General features: G+C 41.4%; 1 long non-coding RNA gene across 1 annotated transcript in view; it reads right to left on the reverse strand.

The window, feature by feature from the left end:
• Window positions 1–2607: 2607 nt before the first annotated feature.
• LOC132817916 (uncharacterized) overlaps window positions 2608–20964 on the reverse strand; it is a 77910-nt gene continuing 59553 nt past the window's right edge. The window contains exon 4 of the long non-coding RNA XR_009644932.1: window positions 2608–2895. This is a non-coding gene — a long non-coding RNA (uncharacterized LOC132817916). The remainder of the gene's footprint in view (window positions 2896–20964) is intronic.

Genomic DNA, 20964 nt, shown 5'->3' on the forward strand with positions numbered 1-20964 from the left:
AATTCAATGAGAATTTTAAAAATGTGATTCTCCACATCAAGAAAAGAATTTTCAATTTTCCCTCGAAAATCTCAATGGTGAGATCAGAATGTCACTGATAAGCAGCAACTATTTTTTTTCTCTGCGTTGGCATCACATTAATACCCCGACTCACCTCATTTTACATGCAGCTTGCAATTCTGTCCTCATCTTCTCAGAAACCAGATGTGATCATTCCCAGAAATGCCTGGCAGACATCACTCATCATAATCGCCCTTCACCAACATGTTCCGGAATGCTCCCTAGAGAGTGTCCTCCTCACTTTTCATTTACGAAATCGGAAAACCATTTGCCTCTCCACATTGCTTTGGCTGATTTTGGAGCAACTCAGAATCGACCTCAGCCCTTCTCAACTTCCTTTTGGAACTCAGTGATACATTAGACATGCCTGCTCCTGCCAGGTCACTTTGTGCACACGGACTCACAGCCAGCTCACGTATGGATGCATCTTATGGCACTTTAAAAAGCGTCCTTTTTTTAGAGCTCACTCACTTTGCACTTATTTGGAATCTGCCAACTGTTCTGGAATGTTCTGGCATAATGTTTTAGCCAGAGGACAGGAAGGTTTAGTAGTTGTAGAGGATGAGGCGAAGAAGAGGTGCTGAGTAGAGTTGCTGCATGCAACTCTGAAGTTTGTAGTTCATGAATGTTGCTCAGGACTGTGTGCAATGGCAGAGTTAGAGGCTGATGTAGCAGAAAGAAAATGGTAGCACCTAGCCTTGCAGAACCTAGGAAGTCTTTGGTCTATTTTCCTACATTTGCTATGCATTCAGTTGGACCATGGAAAAGCACAGATCTGGGCAACTGTGTTCAGTAATTTAACTCCACAGTAAAAACAAATGCAAAATTAGTGTCTGTAAATCGGAGCTTCAATATGGAATCTGATTAGTCCAATGTTAATATCAGCTGGGATCATAAAATTATCTCTTGGCCTAGGGACCATTTCCTTCCTGCTTCCAGCTCTGGTAGCTCGCAAAATCAAGCAACCTTTTCTCCAGCTGCGCATTATGGAACCTCTGCTGTCTATCCACTATATTTATTTATTTGTAAGGAAGCCTATATACTGATTTCAAAAATGGGTTCCTCCATTCTCATCCCTATGACAAGATGAAGCACATTCATCTTGTATCTAGTTGGAAACAATAATTAGCAATTCTTCACCAGAAACTCCTTTTAATCTTAGGAGTAACTGGACTGTTCAAAGCACAACTGTTTACAACTTGATGTTCTCAGAATCTTTCTGGCACTTTGGAGGCACAGTCCTTGCATTGTAAAGTCAGAGTCTGCTATCATTGGCTCCAAGTGTAAACATCTTGCACCTTCTTCTCAATAAAACAATTCATACCTTTCCTGTATAAAACAAAATTACTACAGCTGCTGGAAATCTGAAACAAGAACACAAGGTGCTGGGAAAAGAACTCAGCAGGTCATGCAGCATCTCTGGAGAAAAACAGAGTTAATACTTTAGGTTGATGACCCACCATTAAGACTGAAATGGATCTTCAAAAATCAAGCACCTAGACTTCTTGTCAGACAGACTTCAAAATATGCTACCTGACCCTATTAATTTGCCTTAAATTTACATGCACAGATCCAAAAAATCTTATAAACCTCATAAATATAACATCAAATCCAGCAATATTTCCTTCTCAATTACCTCTACTCAATAGTTTTTGCAACTCTATAATTTCCTTGCAAGTTTGTTCTGGTATATCATTCCCATTAGTTAGAGGTCTACTGAGCGCAATGCTTTACCACTGTTTCTTAGCTCTAATCAAACAGATTCCTTTTATTGTTCCCCCTGGAACACCCTTCTTTCCAGTGCTGTATTACACTTCTCAATTACACTGCCATCAGTCCTCTGATTTCTTTATTTGCTGTCATGTCATTTTCGAAGCCAGGTCTCCACCAGTGGCCACAACATTATCCTCCCACATCACTTCCAATGCACCAAGTTCTCTGAGGAAAGCAGTATTTCAGGAGCAGGATCCCAAACCCAAGGTTAAATTAATTTTAACTTTATCTTTAGATTTGGTTAAATTACTGAACACTGATTCATTGAACTGTCAAGTTGGATTTAGTTTTAGCTTAATTGATAATAACTTTACTTTAGAGAATACTGTATAGTAAAATTTAAATAAGTTATATTTAAAAGCGTTCCAGTGTCTCTAAATCCTGTGACATCCTTTCTCAACATAACCACCCCCTTCGCTAACTCTGCTTTCTCCCACAGTGCTTCGCTATTCTGTCTCCACTTCCAGTAATTTCTTCTCTATTTATAAAGGTTCTGCTCTCTCACTGTGCTTTACAGTTCCCCCCCCCCCCCCACCCCACCTGTTTCTGATGGCTCCTTTATTCTGCTATAATATTATTTTTTTCTCTCAAAAAAGGCAGCAACAATAATTTCTCAATGGATACAAGTGAAAGCAATCACAGGCTGAAATCATTGTTGATTCATTACTGACCAAGAACAGAATGTTCCTTGAGTTGTTTTTAATCACAATTCATCTTCAAGACATATTTTTCTTCATTCTTTGGACAATAGTGTCATTAACAAAGTTGGCATCCCTCACTGTCAAATGATGCTTGGTCAGCTGATTTCTTGGACCTTTTCAGTCATGTAGTGAAGCTGCTCTCGCATTCCTGTTGGGCTATGATGGCATTTTGACAAAGGAATGGCGATACATTTCCAAAGAATTTTGTGTATGACTCAGATAATTTGATATGGTGGGGGTGAGGGGTGGAGTGTGGAGGCTGATCTTCCCATAGACGCTCTGTCCTTGTCTCTCTTGATGATAGAGATTCCAGGTTTGGGGCATGCTGTTCGTAAATCCTTGGAGAGTTGCTGCAATATATCTTGTAGAATAAACACAAGACAAATGTGTCACAAGTTATTTTTAGAGACTTCAAATAATTTTGCTAGGTTGTCATCAATTTAAAACTGGAAATGTCGCAATAGACATAAATTGGCTTTAGTTACAATGTTATTTCCCATTCAAAAAAGGTGCAGGAAGCTCCCTGTGGATCACATCCACTGTCTTTGATGCAATTACCATTGCAAATTTGTGAAGTATTATGCTGCTAATTTCCAAGGAGACGCAAGCAGTTGTATCTACCCTAAGTGACAAGAATAAACAATAGCATATAGATGCACAAAGTTGTGACAGATTTCCAATTAAGGCATATTTATGAACTGAGAATTTAAAAAAAACAAAAGTCACAAAAAAATTAGGCCAACAAAATGGTCAACAATAAATAGATGTCTCAGATTTCATTTTTTAATACCTGTTTTTGACTAAACTTCAGTAATTCTCCAATAGAGAATTGCAGAGCCACTGACAAATCTTTATTAGTAGAACATGCTTCTTCTTATTTTTCTTTATTTTTTTTCTTTTCAATTGCCACTCAATCAGTACAGTTGTTATTCCCTTTAAGGTTTGGTTGACGAATGCAAAATGAAAAGCTTTGACTGCCAATGTTGCTAAACTGTAGACTGTTTCCTGATGAAGGGCTTATGCCCGAAACGTCGAATTTCCTGTTCCTTGGATGCTGCCTAACCTGCTGTGCTTTAACCAGCAACACATTTTCAGCTGTAGACTGTGTGTACAATTTAAAAACAATAATAAATAATTTCCCCTCAAATTATATGTAAAACAAGTTTTGCATGCATATAGTGTCTTCCATGACATCAGAAAAGACTTTATAGCCAATGAAGGTTTTTCTTTTAAGTTTGTTCAGTGATGTAATGTAGAAAATGCAATGCCCAATTTGTGCATAGATGATATCATGAATAGTAAGATGATGAGATAATATACTTTATCATATTTGTTAGGGACTAAACATTAGTAATGACATTGGGGATACCATTCTGCCCCTTTTGAAATGGTGCTACATCATCTTCACATTCACCTGAGATGTGGAAATAGCCCGTCAACATGATGTCTTCTCCAAAAGGACTTCCATGTTGGACACTGGGCAATAACAACAACGTGGATACTGGCCAGATGCACATATATGGACAATTACAACCAGCACATTCAGCCTCTAGGAACTGTCATGACACATTTCTGATCCACTTGTTGTCTTGCTCTCAATCACTTAGAGCCTAACTGGAGCTCTGAGTCCCTGCATTGCCTTGTCTTTTTGCATTTTTTCTCCTCAGCCAGAGGTACCAGGCTCACAGTATTGCTGTATTGCCATGTTGTTTAGCACAGGCACAAAGCCAGGAATCTTGTCATGGTTGCTAGCAGTGCTCAGTGAAGGTAAGGGAGAAGGCCTTTGATCAGGGCTCCCAGCATAGTAAGTCAAGGGGGGAATCTAACACCAATCCAACGGCTTGAACAAGGTCAGCTCAGGGTGACCAGAGTCAGGAACCTCTGTTCAGAAGGGGTAAGGATCTGAACGTCAGGCAATCCCCCACCCATCTTGACTCTTCCTGCCCCATTGCAGACAGTAATGAGAGTGATAGAGCAAGAGGGTTGATGGTAGATGGATACAATAGCAGAGATAGAGTGAGTGTGATGTATCAGAGAGAAGATGCTGGCACTTCTGTTGGTAGAGTGAAAAAGATGATTGAGCTACATCCAACAGTGCTATGCATTCATCCAGACAGCTGAGACTTCATTAGCTGGGGTGGCAAGCACGGACCAGGCTGACATGGTCTAGTGTCAACACCTAGTCTGCTGAGGCAAGAGGATGTCCCAGCAGTGCAATGCCCCATCCATCTGAGACCCTGCCCGCAATGCATCAGTTACTCTTCCTTGCCAGGCTGAATGTCAGGAACTGGATGAGACATGTCAGGACTGACAGTCCTTGTCTGGATGTGCAACAGCCTTTTAAAAATGGAGCCAGAAGAAGGGTTACCAGGCAATTCTGGATATTCCAATAGTGCCAAGCTGTTCCAGCAACATCACATGGTAAATTGGGGCTAGAATTGGATGAGATGGGCACCAAGGGACAAATAAAGAGGTGAGTTTGATAAGATGTGGTGAAAAACTTTGCTCCTTCCAAAAAGAATGCGACACAACTCACAATTACTCAAAAAAAGGTAAGATTCAGCCTGAGTCCTTGAACCGGGGCTTGAAGTACAAGTCTTAGAGTCAAACTACTCCCACTGCGCCATGACGGGTAGCTAGGTGAATGATAACCTTTTCAGAAACCATCATCCAAATCATCACCACAAAGATAAATCATCAAGCAAACACTTTGTAAATCATAAATATTATTATATTTAGTTGATGGAAAATGGTCCACTGGCAAGGCTGCACCCGAGCATGAATAAACATACAATTCAATGTCTCTGACCAAACAGGCCACTAATATTATATTAAAGCTTTGGGAACTGTAGAAGTGTCAGATGTACAAGATGTAAGTAGCTCTGGCACTGTAAATGATTACATTCAGTGAATACAGATCAATGAAATAAACACATCTTGTTGTAGTGAAAGTGCCTTTCCTCAGCCAACAATGATTTACTTTATCACCAAATGTTGGAGTTAACCTCTATCTTTGAAGTTCTTAATGGGTGGCAGCAGATCCATTCTAATATTACCTATAAACCAGATCAAAATAAACAGTTAACCAGATATAATGTATACGCATGTAACTGGAACAAACACCAGACCTGCAAAACATTCCCTGACCCGTATCTTATCAGCCACAGTCTGTTTAGGTTAAGCACTTTAGAATGGAAACCTCTTTGATCACGATAGAGCTTTGAATTCTAAGTTACAGAACAGTGGCTTTTGTAGCAATAACAAATACAAAAGTATAGTCGTCAGAGGTGTAAAGGATTAACAAGGTGAAAGCTGAATTGAGGGATTAAAAAAACACAGATTCCATTCCGCATTTCAACTGGGAACAAACATATCGTGAAATTGCAAACAGCTAACTTCTGAACACCTCTATCATCCTCCCCCCGCTCCCCCCTCAACTTCCCCATTGGTGGCAAACGTCTTTGCCATTTGTTCGATTAATTGAAATCAATTTGAAAATGAAACAGTGAAACAGATGGTGCTAGACAAACTCAGCGGTTCTGCCAGCATCTGTGGAGAGAAAAACAGAATTAATGATTTGAATCCAATAAGATTCCGTTTCAGAATTTTTTGACTTTCTCCAGCACGTTCTGCTTTTCTTTATTTTAGTTTGACAGCATGCACAATGTTTCGCTTTTATAAAATATAACATTGTGCGTATTTTATGTTATGCATAGTTATTTTCACCTGAAAAATTCCACACTGAAGTACAATAAAGTTTCACTTCCATGTTCACTATTCCCAATTTCATTTAACCCTGAATCTTACGTTTTGTTTGCCTAAGTCCAAGTTGCATTTGGAGGAGTTTTTTGCCACAGTGCCTAGCAAGATTTCTCAGTCCATCTTATGAAACTCACCACATTAATCAACAATACACCTCTACGACTTCTTGCACACTCAATTTTTGCCCCATCTTGCACCATCCCAGTAAGAACTCATCACTCAGTAGATATCTGCCCAAAGACTGGCACCCCTTGCAGCTGCACCATCTTGACAAGGTCACTGCACACCCTGACAAGCACTGGCATTCCAAAGCTGGCCAGCTCATTGACAAGTAGAGTCTCAACATGTCAGAGAATTGGAACGTGACAATGCGGGTCTCTGATAGGGCTCTGACGGCCCTGGTGTACAGGGTGGACATCTTTTTGCCAGAGGATTGGCAGAACATGGCATGACACCAGACATTGCCAACTTGAAGTCACCGCCAGGTCAGTGCCATTGGAGAAGAATGGCTTTCAGCATAGAAAGAAAGTCATTGACCTTCTCTGTTGAACAAGTGTAAGTGATGCATCTATCTCTCTGCTACCTCACACTCAATTCCTCTTTGCTAACACCAAAGAATATGTTTGCCACACTTATTATTTCATGCAACATTTTCCCTCACTTGCTTTTGTTTTCCACCACCCCAACAAACATCCCACATCACTAATGCTGTGTGCCTTCTGTCCTGCCTTCTCAGGACTTTGTTAGACTTTATCACCTTTCTCCCACATGGACCGACACTAACAGCCATGCACCCACTGCAATCTCATTCATTTCACCCTCCCCTGTGCCCAACCTTTCCCACTACAGGCGAAGGCAGCCCATAACAGAGAGAGCAAAGGCAGGTGGAGAAGTACCCAGGATCTATGTCTTCATCCTTATGAGGAGAGAATCCAGGTCATCACAGGACACAAGTCCTGTGAGAGTGCTGAGACATCCATGTTCCGCGAACCGAGTAAATATCATTCTCCATTCTACTCCAGGTCCCATGTTAACCCTACTGTCAGTCTAATTCACAGCACACTATCCTTTAATTTCTGTGGATGAACCCAATTAACTGACTTGCACCCAACACCCTGATCAATATAATTGGACAGTCCTGGGCAAAATGTGCTCAGATATCTGACTGATGAATGCTTATTTCCCCAACTACCCTATTTCCCAAACAGGTTGTTACAGAGGCAAATGACTTGCCATGACGTACTTTCTAGACTGCAGAGGCACAGACCCTCTGACCGGCTACCTGACACGCTCCATGGATATATGTATCAGAAGGTACCCTTGATTTACTGTGTCAGGACCACCTATTGAAGGGTGCCTCCATGCACTTCGTTAAGAACTACCCTTCGAAGAGATGGCTGCATTGTTGCAGAATATGCTATGTGTTTGGTAAGCTGCTGCCTCTTTGTGCAGATACATGGGAGAGTGATATAGCACACTGCCATAAAGCAAGCTGCACACTCCCTAGACTAAGGACTGCTGACCAATAAGGTTAGCTGCCTGCTTCTGTAATTTCATAAATTGGCACTGCACAATGAGGTGGAGATGCTTTGAGTATGCAGGTGGGCATTAAGTAAGAGATCAGCCCTGAGATGCAGCCTAGACCAGTTTACAAGCTGGACACCTGTGCCTGTCCTCAAAGTGCAGCTTTCCAATGCTGATTACTGCTGCACCCTACATTGCAAACCTGTGCTTCCAGATGTGATTATGCTGTCACTTTCAGTCGTAAAGGCAGTGGTGCCGAAATGTCTGGGAGGAGCCTAGTTTAATAATGGCAAGGGAGTGGCCAGTTCTCCCAGTTCAGGATTTTTCTAGTCTGGTTTAGCTGTAACAGTCAGCGCTGCTTGCAGTGGAGAAAGGTTCCAACCTTCAGCAGATTGGCTTTCTCTCTGATATCTCTCCTGTCTGTAAGAACCCAAGTTTGAATTTGTCTCTTGCCAAGGGGTGTGTTTATGGGATGTTATGGGAATTGGAACAGCTCCTTCATTAAGTTGTGGTATTGAGTCAGATGGGTTTTCAAGTAAAGTTATTCTAAATTTTGCTTTCTTTTGTCTATATTTCAACTGTAGTGTTTAAATAAATTCTATTTTGCTTAAAGCTGAGTGGTTTGACCAACTGCATCACTCTGGATTATCCACTTCACATCTGCCTTTAAAATAAGAATAAGTTAAGGTCTGGGCTACCTTCTTAAAGTGTTTTGAGGGGGTCTGGCCTTGTTCATAACATAGAACATACTGCCAGTGCATCCAAGTGCCAGGATGATCATGATGTGTTAGCAGATGCCAAATGCCATTGGCCACAGATGAGGACTATATGTGGCCAATGCCCTTGGAACATGCCCTGAATTGTTGTTGCACAATATCTAGCATGAAGGTCTTTTCGAGCAAGTGGTGAGCTCAATCTGCTAGGTACCCACTCTTGTTTTCCCAATGTCTAATTTGTTTGGCAACTTGGGCATGACTGAAGTCTGAATATTAATAAGATGAGTTGTGGCAGTAATGAGGCATTTAACAAGCACTAAATCCCTCCAATTGGCAGCTGCTCACGGCCTAGCTAGAATCTCATGCATCACTTGTGAGAAGATTAAAAGATAAATCAAAATAATTTCGACATGGAGATGAGCCTTGGCATATTTGTTGCCACGCATTTTGCCATAGTCCATATCACTCAGACCTTTAGAGGATTGCACCATTGATTGCAAATTAGATTTTGTATTATATATTTCAATGTATTTTTGTAAAGTTTCACTAACATTGCATATTTGTTCTAACAGCCATGTTCAAACAGACATTATGTAGAATGGTAATTTTATTTTTAGTTGAAAGAAACATCACAACATTTCAATTTAAATGATAGGCTGTCATCAAAATACATTGAGATTGTAACATATATAATATGTGAATGTTTTCACAAATCGAATTCGTATATAAAAAAAAACTGTGGCTTCTTTGCCATTGTATCTAACCAGCTGTAGTCAGAGAAATATTTCTTAAGGTAATTTTAAATTGGATCAATTTTACAAGGCAGACCAAAGTTAATTATTCAATGTTACATGTAGCACTGCTTTAGCACTGGAGCCAGTTAAGGAAGACAAATAAGAGCAGGCATGTCAGAATCAAATCAAAGGCATAAGGTGAACACCCTGCACTCTGGGTAGAATGCCTTCAGAAAAGTTACCCAAGGATGAAAGGAGATCAGATATAGGAAACATTGGGTGAGGAAAGAATAAGGAATTACATGGTGCTATCTACCATAGAATTGATGGAGGGCTGATGAAGGGCTCCTGCCCAAAACGTTGATTTTCCTGATCCACAGATGCTGCCTGACCTGCTGTGCTTTCCTAGCACCACTCTAATCTTGACTCTGATCTCCAGCATCTGCAGTCCTCACTTTCATCCAGTCAACATCTGAATTCTGCATTCTGAATGACACAGCTGGTGGATGTCAAGGTCACATGACAGAAAAACTGCAAATGTTCAGGAGGTAGGTGATATTTTTGGAAAAGGTGACAGATTTAACATCAAGATCAATGATAAGACTACAACGGCAATTTAAGGGATAATTTTAGTCAATGGAGCTGGTTAGGTGAACAGCTAAAATCAGCCATGATATGGCTCTGTGCATGCTGCCAACCCCCCAACATCTTCCACTTCCCAGCTCCCTACAACAGCAGCTGGCAGTGCTGTTTTTGACATCTTCAAACTGAATCAACATATTTAATCAGGCCCTGAGTGCACGTGTAACAGACCCAAGTGGGGAAATCATTGTTCTCTTCTCACCTCTGGATGAAGGTAGTGCAAAGAGAATAAAAAGGAGGCACAAACAGCTACATTTCAAAATCTTTTTAATCCTTTCATTAGGAGCTTGGGAAGGAGGAACTGAAATAGGGTTAATGTTGTGCACTTAACAGTGAAATAACAGGTGAGAATCATTACTCTGGTGTCAGCAGAAGTCCCTGCAATTACTAGTTGTGATGTCAGGATTGATGCATCACGGATTGTGCCTCAGATTACAACACCCCCCTCCCCCCACGCACACACACACACACACACACACACTCCCCCCACCCCCCCCCCCCCACACACACACACAAACACACACTCCCACACACACACACTCTCCCCCAACACACATACACACACTTGCCCCCCCACACACACACACACACTCCCCCCACCACACACACACACACACTCCCCCCCCACACACACACACTTCCCCCCCCACAAACACACTCCCCCCACACACACACACTCCCCCACCCCCCCACCACACACACACACCCCCCCCCCCCACACACACCCCCCCCACCCCCCCCCCACCCACACACACACACACACAAACAAACACACACTCCCACACACACACACACTCCCCCCAACACACATACACACACTCCCCCCCAACACACACACACACACACACACACTCCCACACACACACACTCCCCCCGCCACACACACACTCCCCCCACACACACACACACTTCCCCCCCACAAACACACTCCCCCCACACACACACTCCCCCCCCCCACACACACACCCCCCACCCCCGCCCCACACACACACACTCACACACACACACACACTCCCCACCCCCACCCCCACCCCCACACACACACAAACTCCCCACCCCCACCCCCACACACACTCCCCGCCCCCCACACACACACACACACTCACACACACACACTCCCCCCGCCACACATACACACTTCCCCCCCCGCTACACGCACACACTTCCCCCACACAAACACACACTTCCCCCCCCACAAACACACACTTCCCCCCCCACAAACACACTCCCCCCCACAAACCCCCCCATACACTCACTCCCCCCCACACACTCACTCCCCCCCCCACACACACACTCTCTCACACACACACACACACTCACCCCCCACACACACACACCCCCACCATACACACACACTTCCCCCCCCCCCACAAACACACTCCCCCCCCCACACACACACTCCCCCCACCCCCCCGCCACACACATACACGCACACACCCATTGCAGTACTTAAAGGTGGCAATGGTGGTCTTGCATAGAACTTGCTTTGTCTCTTTAGGGAAACCTTCCTTAATAAGTGCCAACAAGCATTTTACTGGACAGTAGTTGGTCTCTGGGGGACAGGTGTCTTGTCTACCAATAACTGCTGGCCAATCAGAGGCTATCAACTCTACTGAATGGCCCTGCCGCTGAGTAGGCAGTGGCTGCTGCCAGTATTGCTCATGTCTGAGGTACGAGAATGTTGCTGGATCACAGGGAAGAGGGTTGGCATTAAAGGCACCTGTCACGATCATCCTTCCTCTCCCAATGCCACTTCCCTGGAAATGCCTCTGAACAAGGAATTGCTCCCCACCAGTCAGGAACCTGATCCAGCACCCACAAGTTTGCCAGTCATACTTTCATCACAGCAAATCTCTTACCCGGTGCCAAGTTAGTACCTATTGGCAATGAAATGAGACCCTTTAAAGGATAGTCATTGCCATTTAAGAGCTTTATTTGATGACAGGACAGGAAAATAATTTGCAGGCCTTTCCCTGCATGGCCTTTTCAGGGAAGAGGCAGGAATATGGCACTAGCCAACTGTCCAATTGAATGCTTTCCCACTATCAAACTGATATCACACAGAGGGCACATAACCCACAAAGCACACAATCCCATCAGCCGCTCTTTCAATAGACAGAGTAAATTGTTTCCCAAATGGGACACAAAATCAGAAGTATTTTATAAACATTTCTTCATGTTCAGAAGTTCGGGGAAGAAGAAAGAAATATCAGTGTAAGAGGAAAAAGCTCATTGTCACAGGAATGTGACATTTTCAGAATTAATTTGAAGACACAATTGTTATGCCTATTAATAATGTTGAAGATAGCAGGCAAGTATAAATCAGAGTCATGCAAGGTGCCTGGGTAATCTGACCATAAATGAAATGTTCTCACTGGCAAACTGGCTGTCTATTTAACAAGATAAATTACTATATAGACTGACAGAATGATATACCTGTTTGTCAGACCAATTACTCATCTAGATTTAAGCCAGGTACATTGGTCTTATCTCACTTGCTGAAGAATTGAGAAGGAAGTTCCTCATATTTACATGTTTTGCAAATGAATCAATTATAAGTAATATGATTTTGAAAGAAAGCTTTGTTTCCACCAACTTTCAGGTAAATTTAAGCTCACATTAATATGAGCTTGTCAAGAATGTCAGGCTAGAATACACATTACCTGTGAAATCAGAGTATCAAAACATTGTTGCAAGGCTGATAACTGGAGGAGAAAAATGAAAATTTCAATAAGCAGAGAGGCTGCTCTCCCATTACACAGACACAACTGGAGATGATGATGATGATGATCACAGGCTGTACTGGAATTGAACTTGTGCTGGTAATAGTGCATTGTACTAAAAATCAAACAATCTGCCAGCAAAGCTAGGACCCCCTCAATTTCAATAACACCTTCCCACTAGTCTAACTCTCGGTAATTTGGTACAAATCCCTACTTCCACTATCTTTCATTTATCTTTTTCAATCACTTCTTACTGACACATATATTCCTAATTTGTTATGTTCTGTTTACCCGTGTTGGCTTCTCCTTTTGGTCAGCTCTGTAATTTGTTTCTCTAGCTGTTAACTTATTCTGTATTTATTTATAGTTAAATCCCTTTTTGCATTCTACGTCTTCTAACTTAGTCTTGTATCTCATGATTTTACCAATGTTTTGTTTTAAGAGAAAGAACTTTGATTTACATAGTATCTTAGGCTTCAGTGACATTGCAAAACAGTTTGTAACTAATAAGTTATTTTTGAAGTGCATTCACTCTCATTATTCAAGGAATACAGCAGTCCATTTGTACAGAGAAACAAAATGGACAGTAAGTTAATTATTCTTGTTGTTGATGAGAAGTGTTAGCTGGAGCTTCTCCATGATCATCCTCAATGAGTAGAATGAAATATTTTACATCAGCTAAGCTTGTAGAAGGGTCTCTGCTTCTTGACAGAAATAACACCTTCAACATTGCAGTAAAATGTTAGTCTGAATTATAGAATAGCACTTCAAACTACAACTTTTTAACTCACAGATAAAAATGTTATCAATTGACTCATGGGAAGAAACCTTATGCTGTGTCTTGAAACAGGAAAAGAGACAGTGGGAGCTTTTAATAGCGTTATAGCTTTCCAACACCAGGATGAAAGTTGGATATTAAGTTGATGGTGGATTAAAGGCAGATTGCAGATTCTGATAGAAAGTGGCAGAAACCTATTTTTAATGTATTAGCATGTCATATAGTCATTAAAACACATGGTTATCAGATTAGATTGTACCTGTATGACAAATCCAGCAGTAAACAAGAAACAAATGGTTACAGATTCATAACTAGTTAAAGGTGGGTTATAGAAGGTGAGATGGTCTTCCTGGTGGATTTGTGTTACTTTTCTTTCTTGGACACTGTTTGGCACCACGTGAAAGGAGGCTGGGCTGTGGCAGCTGTCCCAGGCGCTCAGGACGTGGCTGAGCGAGGAATTGAGTATGGCAGCTATCTCAAGTGGTCAAGCTTGGCTGCTTCTGAGAGAGTGATTGGGGCATGGTGGGCCTAAGAGGGTTTGTGGGGCAGAGGAAGGGAGCTGAATGACACAGAGAAGGCCAGTCTCTACCAAAGGTAATCAAGTATGATAAAGGGGGGATCAAGTGTGACTGGGGCGAGGTCAGTCTGGAGGACAGGAGACCCAATAGGAACCAAGGGTGAGTCATTGGCGATATGGGGAGGGTCTAGCGTGACAGCTAGCAGGTCAAATTTGATGGGGGAACTGAGTGAGGATGATGGTTGGCAGTTCTAGGTTGACAGTTGATCAAGAGGGATGGTGGGTGGCTCAAAGCAACAGTGTTGGGGGATGGTCAAGTTTGATGGAGGGAAGATCTTTGGTGACTGGGAGAGGGTGAAACGTGTTGATTTGCAGCTACATAGTCATATTGGACAAGCCACAACTGTTTGTGAGACTCCCACTGCTGTTTCACAAGTGGTTTCCAGTTACTAGGACAATGAGCTTTGTTGGCCTTTCCTGGTGAAGGATTTATGACCAAAATGTCAATTCTCCTGCTTCTCGGATGTGCCTGACCTACTGCGATTTTCCAGCACCACGGTCTCGACAATGACCATTGATCACATGTGTCAAATTTGGAGCATGTTAGTTACTGTTGACACCTCAAATTCAGTAACTCTGAAGTCTGAAATGAACAATGGCCTGTCTAACTCCTGGCTTTTGTTGAGTGCTTTCAGTTAGTGACACATAAAAACAGAAATTGCTGGTGAAACTCAGCAGGTCTCTTTTAGTATCTGTGGAGAGAAAGCAGAATGAACTTTTTGAGTTGAGTGACTGGATTCAGACCTAGCATGACAACCTTTGATTATGAATGTTTTGAATCCCTATTTGACATGTTCAACATCACCAAAGTTGTAGTTTTTGTGCATTGCCTAATCAAATACAGTGTTGGTAAATTCATTTCCTCCTTCCTTAGTGCATTGGAAGACAACTGCTCTGTTTTTTTGTATTTTGGGGGGCATGCAATAGCAATAAAAAACACTAACAATCTGAGTCAGTGTAATTTTACTTCGATGGAAGTGCTGCAAATAAATCTTGCAATTCTTCACTTACATAATAAGGCCTTGTTTGTCATCTGTGATTTCAAAATCTGCAAGTGTACTTTCAAATTGTCACAGTTACTGGAAATACAGGTAGCAGATCCAAACGTTCACTGAAAGGTGGTCAATTGACCATGGACAATAACATACCATCAACAACACAGGAATGAAACGTTCCTGAAATTGTTGATGACATTTTTTCTGATAGTATAGTTATTTTGGTAAGATCTGTGTGTATTTGTCTGTTTCTGTGTCTGTTTCGGTATACACTGCAGGCTTTCCTGTTGCTATCCTAAAATGGAGTGTCTCTTATGTGTACCTCTAACACAACCTCAATGCGAAATACCTTCACAAATTTCTTATTGACCGATTTTCTATTTTTCACCATCCTCACTGCTGTTGTGAAGTCCTAGGGAAGAAACAGTAGATTCAGCCAAAAATATTCAGTATTAGTACTACCAAGTTTTTAAAAATAGATCCTTTACTATCAATCCTTCCTATTCAACTTTCCTTGCTGATGTATGTGTTGTGGAAGCCTCAGATAGACAAAGTATCCAATGGAATTTTCAACACACTACACTCAAACCATGCATGAGTTGATGCTCAACATTAATGCTGCAAGCACCAGGAAAAATCAGTCAGGATGCAATATTTCAGTAGTTGAATATCACTTTAAATAATGTTAATGAGGGATCTTTGCTGTAGCTGAACATGTCTTCATCTATTGGTGATAGTTGCCAGTATTGGCTTCACATCAATGCTAAACATTGATTGATGTCATGACCTGTGTATTCTGTATACCTCTTATTGGACATCCTGTAGGCATTAAGCAAAACAATTAAAAAATGATGCCAAAATGGAGTCCAATGTGAATAATATCAGACATGCGAACTGCAGGAGTTTCTCAGGCTAGTGTCCTCGGCCCAACCATCTTCAACTGACTCATCAATGACTTTACCTCCATCATAAATTCAGAAGCGGGTATGTTCACTGATGATTGCACAATCTTCAGCACCTTTCATAAAACCTCAGGTACTGAATTATCCAAATGTAGCAAGGCCTGGACAATATCCAGCCAACTAAACTCATGTGCTCTGAATGGATTACAAAAAATGTAATTTTGGAGGCAGACCATCACTGTTAACTCTGAGAAGCACGTACTAGGTTTTACTGCATAAATCTTTTCATTTCGCTTTCCTGTAAAGTCTGTTGTTTTCAAATTAAATTTGATACTCAATCGGTCAGACTGTTCTTGCCAGAAATTCTCGTTGTTCTTTGGGTCTCATTCCTACAGAAAAAGCAGTCATCCCAGCAAGGTTTACAAATGTAGCAAGCTACAAAAAAAGACTAAATGCCAGAAATGTACTGAGGGAATTTTGGACCACACACAAAGATTTAGTTTTTCAACCTTAATATATTTATCCAGAACTTTTTTTGTGTCAACCTTTTTTGTGGCTGTGTGGAATGCTCTGCCCCAGAGGGCAGTGGAGGCCCAGTCTCTGGATTCATTTAAGAAAGAGTAGGATAGAGCTCTCAAGTGGAATGAAGGGTTATGGAGATAAGGCAGGAACAGGATACTGATTAAGGATGATCAGCCATGATCATATTGAATGGTGGTGCAGGTTCGAAGGGCAGAATGGCCTACTCCTGCATCTATTGTCTATTCACAAATCTCAAGGTTTCTGAACAATTCCAGATTTCCAGAAACTTGTTATTCAATTAACATTTCATTGGAGCATAGAAATGACTCACTTGTCCCAAATTTAGCAAAGGATTTAATGCTGATAGTGTGAGATGTTGCATTTTGGGAGGTCTATTGATGGGAGGATTTACACAATAAATGTTAGGTCCCTAGAGAGTACTGAGGAACAAAGGGACCTTGGTCTACAATTCAATAGATCCCTGAAAGTACCAACACAGGTAGACAGGACGGTGAAGAAGGCATATGGGATACTTGCCTTCATTAGTCAGAGTATAGAATATAGGAGTAAGAAAGTCTTGTTAAAACTTTATTAAACATTGGTTGGAACACAAATGGAATACTGTGTGCAGTTGTGATCATCACACTTTTGGAAGGACATGATTGCACTGAAGGGGCTACAGAAAAGATTCACCAGGATGTTGTCTGGGATGGAAACTCTCAGTTATGAGAAGAGACTGGGTTTCCTGGATAGACTGGGTTTGTTTTCCTTGCAGCAGAAGAGACTGGGGGAGATCTGATTGAAGTGTACAATATTTTGAGATGCATAGACAGAGTAGATCATGAGAATATTTTTCCCTTGACAGACACGTGTAAGACCAGAGGGCACAAGTTTCTGATGAGGAGTCATAAGCTTAGAGGAGATATGAGAAAATTCTGTTTTGCCCAGAGGTAGAAATATGGGGTAATGGGGGCAGGTACTCACACAACATTTAAGAGACATCTGGCTGAGCATTTAAAGTGCTATGGCACAGCAGGCTATGGACCAAGTGCAGATAAATGGAAATAGTGTTTACAACTGGACGAATAAAGGCAACGATGGAGAGCAGTGTGCAACAGGGAAGTCAAAAGGAATGTTGGCCTTTATTTCAATGGGAATGGAATATAAAAATAGGGACACGCTGCTAAAATTTGCAAGACACCAGCAAAACCACAGCTAGAATAATGTTGGTCTCCTTGTTTAAGGAGAGATAAGCTGGCATTGGAGAGGTCCAAAGAAAGTTTACAAGGTTAATTGCAGGTACAAAGGGATCTTTCATACGAGGAGAGGTTTCGTAGGATGGGTCTGTGGTCATTTGGGTTTAGAAGAATGAGAGGAGACCTTATTGAAAAGTGTAAAATTCTTAAGGGGCTTGACAGGGTAGATGCAGTGAAGTTGTTTCTCTTTATGAGAGAGTCTCAAAGCAGAGGGCATAATCCAGAAAAATAGCACCCATCACAGACAGTGATGAGGAGGAATTTATTCTCTCAGCAAGTACTGAATCTGTCAAATTCTTTACAGCAGAGGGCTATCGAGGCAATGCCATTAAGTACAGATTTCTAATCATTAAGTGAATCAAAGGTTATGGCAAAAAGACATGAAAGTGGAGTTGAGAATGATCAGATCAGTCCTACTTTCATTGAATGATGAAGCAGATTTGATAGGCCAAATTATCTATTTCAATCACGGTTTTAGACAATAGAATGGGTTCAGCTAGATACACAGCCATATAATATTATTACAAAATAATATGCAATTTGCCTCAGCATGGTTTGCAGAATTGTTAGGTAATGGTGGATTAGCTTGCCAGATTAATCTGGGACCAGCAGAAAACAACCTTCTCAGCTTTGTCAGATGTTGTGAAGGCAAGTCTCCTGCAGTTGTGAGGGTAGAATTAGATTCCACTGTGGCCTGTATGCCACAATATCCAGGCTGATATTCAATGAAGGATAGTTCATGTGGTAAATCTTTCCAAATCTTCCAAAACTTCATTGTTTGTCATTTCTTTTAGAATAAAAACAATGCACATAATTTAAGAAATAATAGGACAAATTTTTAACATTGCCTACCTATTATGATCTTAACATGCTACGTTAGGCAAGTGAGAATGCCCATTGGAAGTATTTTGGTTTCTTCTTCAAATATGAAAAACAAAAGAGGCCATTTGAAACATTTTAATAGGATACAGCACTGGCAAGTTCTTAAACATTTTCCACCAGGAGACCTTGCCACAAGAGGAACAAAGACAAGTATTATATTTAACTTCAGACCTGGATTTGCAGTATTCAGAATAAATTGAACCAATCTAAAAAAAAATGAATAAAGGTGTATCTGTGTTAACATTAATGATTTACCAGAAAGAAGTTAGTTATGGGGAAAATGACTAACAATTTGAACAAAAGCTCCCTTTACTTCCCAAGGATAAACTGGACAGGTAGCATTGATAATTAATCTCACAGTTGTCTGGTTTTCAAGGCAACACTGGCTCTGATTTTGCTGTGGTAATGATGGTGAAGCTGTCAGCACTTGCCATCATTACTTCACTGAAACTGACCACAACATCTGCAGCATGCACATGCACAGAATAGCAGAAAGCTGGAGACAGCTGTTACTGATTCTGTGCCTCTCCAGAGGGTGTACTGTTGAGATCTCTATGCAATATTCAAGCAATCAGCGAACTCATGAAAATTTCCACTTTTGCATTGTTTGCCTCTCTACAAAAATCCATGAAAAAGATTACGCCTTGTTGAATGAGGTGTGACTTAGTGTTTAATTTTATACTAACTTCATAAAGATGCACATTAGCCCTGTAAAGCTAATTTTATATTTGTGAAATGTCAAACTTTTCCATAATTGTGAAACATAAATTTTTAAAATATATTTTAAAAGGATGCTTATAGCTTCCATTTAAATCAAATTACATAATTTATTTTGCTTATTGAAATTTTAAATTAAAAAAAAGCTTTTATGAGATTTTAGTTTCATAAATTGTTCTTCATATGAATACTTCAGTGTGTTTGGTTGCCTAGCCATCTACTGCCATCACTTTTGCTCCACACCAAGACATCACTTTGACTTGGCACCAGGAAAGGGGAAAACCTAACTTCAGACCCCAGATCCATCAGTAGATCTCGGTAGGCAGCTTTCTTTGATGTCAGTGTCAAATGCTCTTGTTTGCCACTGACCACAAAATCCAGTTAGTATTAAACTAGTATATAAGTTTACAGGTCATGAAGCGATTCCTCTTGTGATGAAATATACAAAACAGGAAGAATGGTTTTAATTCTGCCTGTTTGGCAAAAAGTAGTCAATCTACACATTTTGAATTGTCAGTGGGAAGCACTCACCAATCTCCATTCTCCAGCCTCTAGCATTAACCTGCACTTCTGAGCAGGTAAGAGCAGGCAATTCTGAGCTGGTACCCACTAGAAATTGGGCATGGTCTTCACTTAGCTATTCAGATCGGACTTCAATTATAGCATTGTGATCTGACTGTGATGTTAACGGTGGATTTGAGTGGTGAAAGGGTTGTGGCTTTCGTGCTAAGTTGGCTGAGTAATAACAAATTATGGAACCAAAAGAAGCCCAAACACCTGTTTTTGTTTTATTATTTATTTTCATCACAGTGCCAGGAGCATCAGGGATGGTGTTCAAACTTGACAATGAAAGGATAGGCCTCTGCGTATCTCTTCCTTTGATTATGAGGTTTTCTTTAAGTACTGTTTCTCATTCCTTTGTTATGAAGTTTTGGGGCAGCATGGTGGCTCAGTGGTTAGCACTGCTTCCTCATAGTGCCAGGGACCAGGGTTTGATTCCTGCCTCAGGCAACTATCTGTCTTCGTGTGTTTCCTTCAGGTGCTCCAGTTTCCTCCCACAATCTAAAGATGTGCCGGTCAAGTGAATTGGCCATGCTAAATTGCCCATAGTGTTAGGTGCATTAGTCAGGGGCTAAATATAGGATAGAGGAATGGGTTTGGTGCATTACTCTTTGGAATGTCAGTGTGGACTTGTTGGGCCAAAGGGCCTGTTTCCATACTGTAGGAAATCTATGCTAAAGGTTTGGCACCTGTCAACACATTTTCAGCTCTGATCTCCAGCATCTGCAGACCTCACTTTCTCCTTTGGCACCTGTCACCCAACATTAATCTCACGCATGGTGTTCAGCTGACTGCAACACACAGGAGTTTAAAATCTACAAGGCCTCACACTGCCAAGGTCAGAATAGATTGCCACCTGCCTCAGCCCATCCAAATTGAAGAGCAGGAGTATTCGAATGGCATACCTTGCCACCCCATCCCTCTAAAGAATTGACAGAGAATGCAATCCCAGGGAACCCAGCTACCCTGCATATCTTCAGAGGGTCGGTGTGGACTTGTTGGGCTGGAGGGCTTGTTTACACACTGTAGGGAATCTAATCTAATCTAAATAATGCTTGGGACGGAACATTAATTATCTAAGATTGAAATTTCAATCCCAATGTACGAAGCAAGTCCTGCCTTAGAACATTGCCACAGCT

The sequence above is a fragment of the Hemiscyllium ocellatum genome, chromosome 8, assembly GCF_020745735.1.
Source record: "Hemiscyllium ocellatum isolate sHemOce1 chromosome 8, sHemOce1.pat.X.cur, whole genome shotgun sequence".
Taxonomy (NCBI): domain Eukaryota; kingdom Metazoa; phylum Chordata; class Chondrichthyes; order Orectolobiformes; family Hemiscylliidae; genus Hemiscyllium; species Hemiscyllium ocellatum.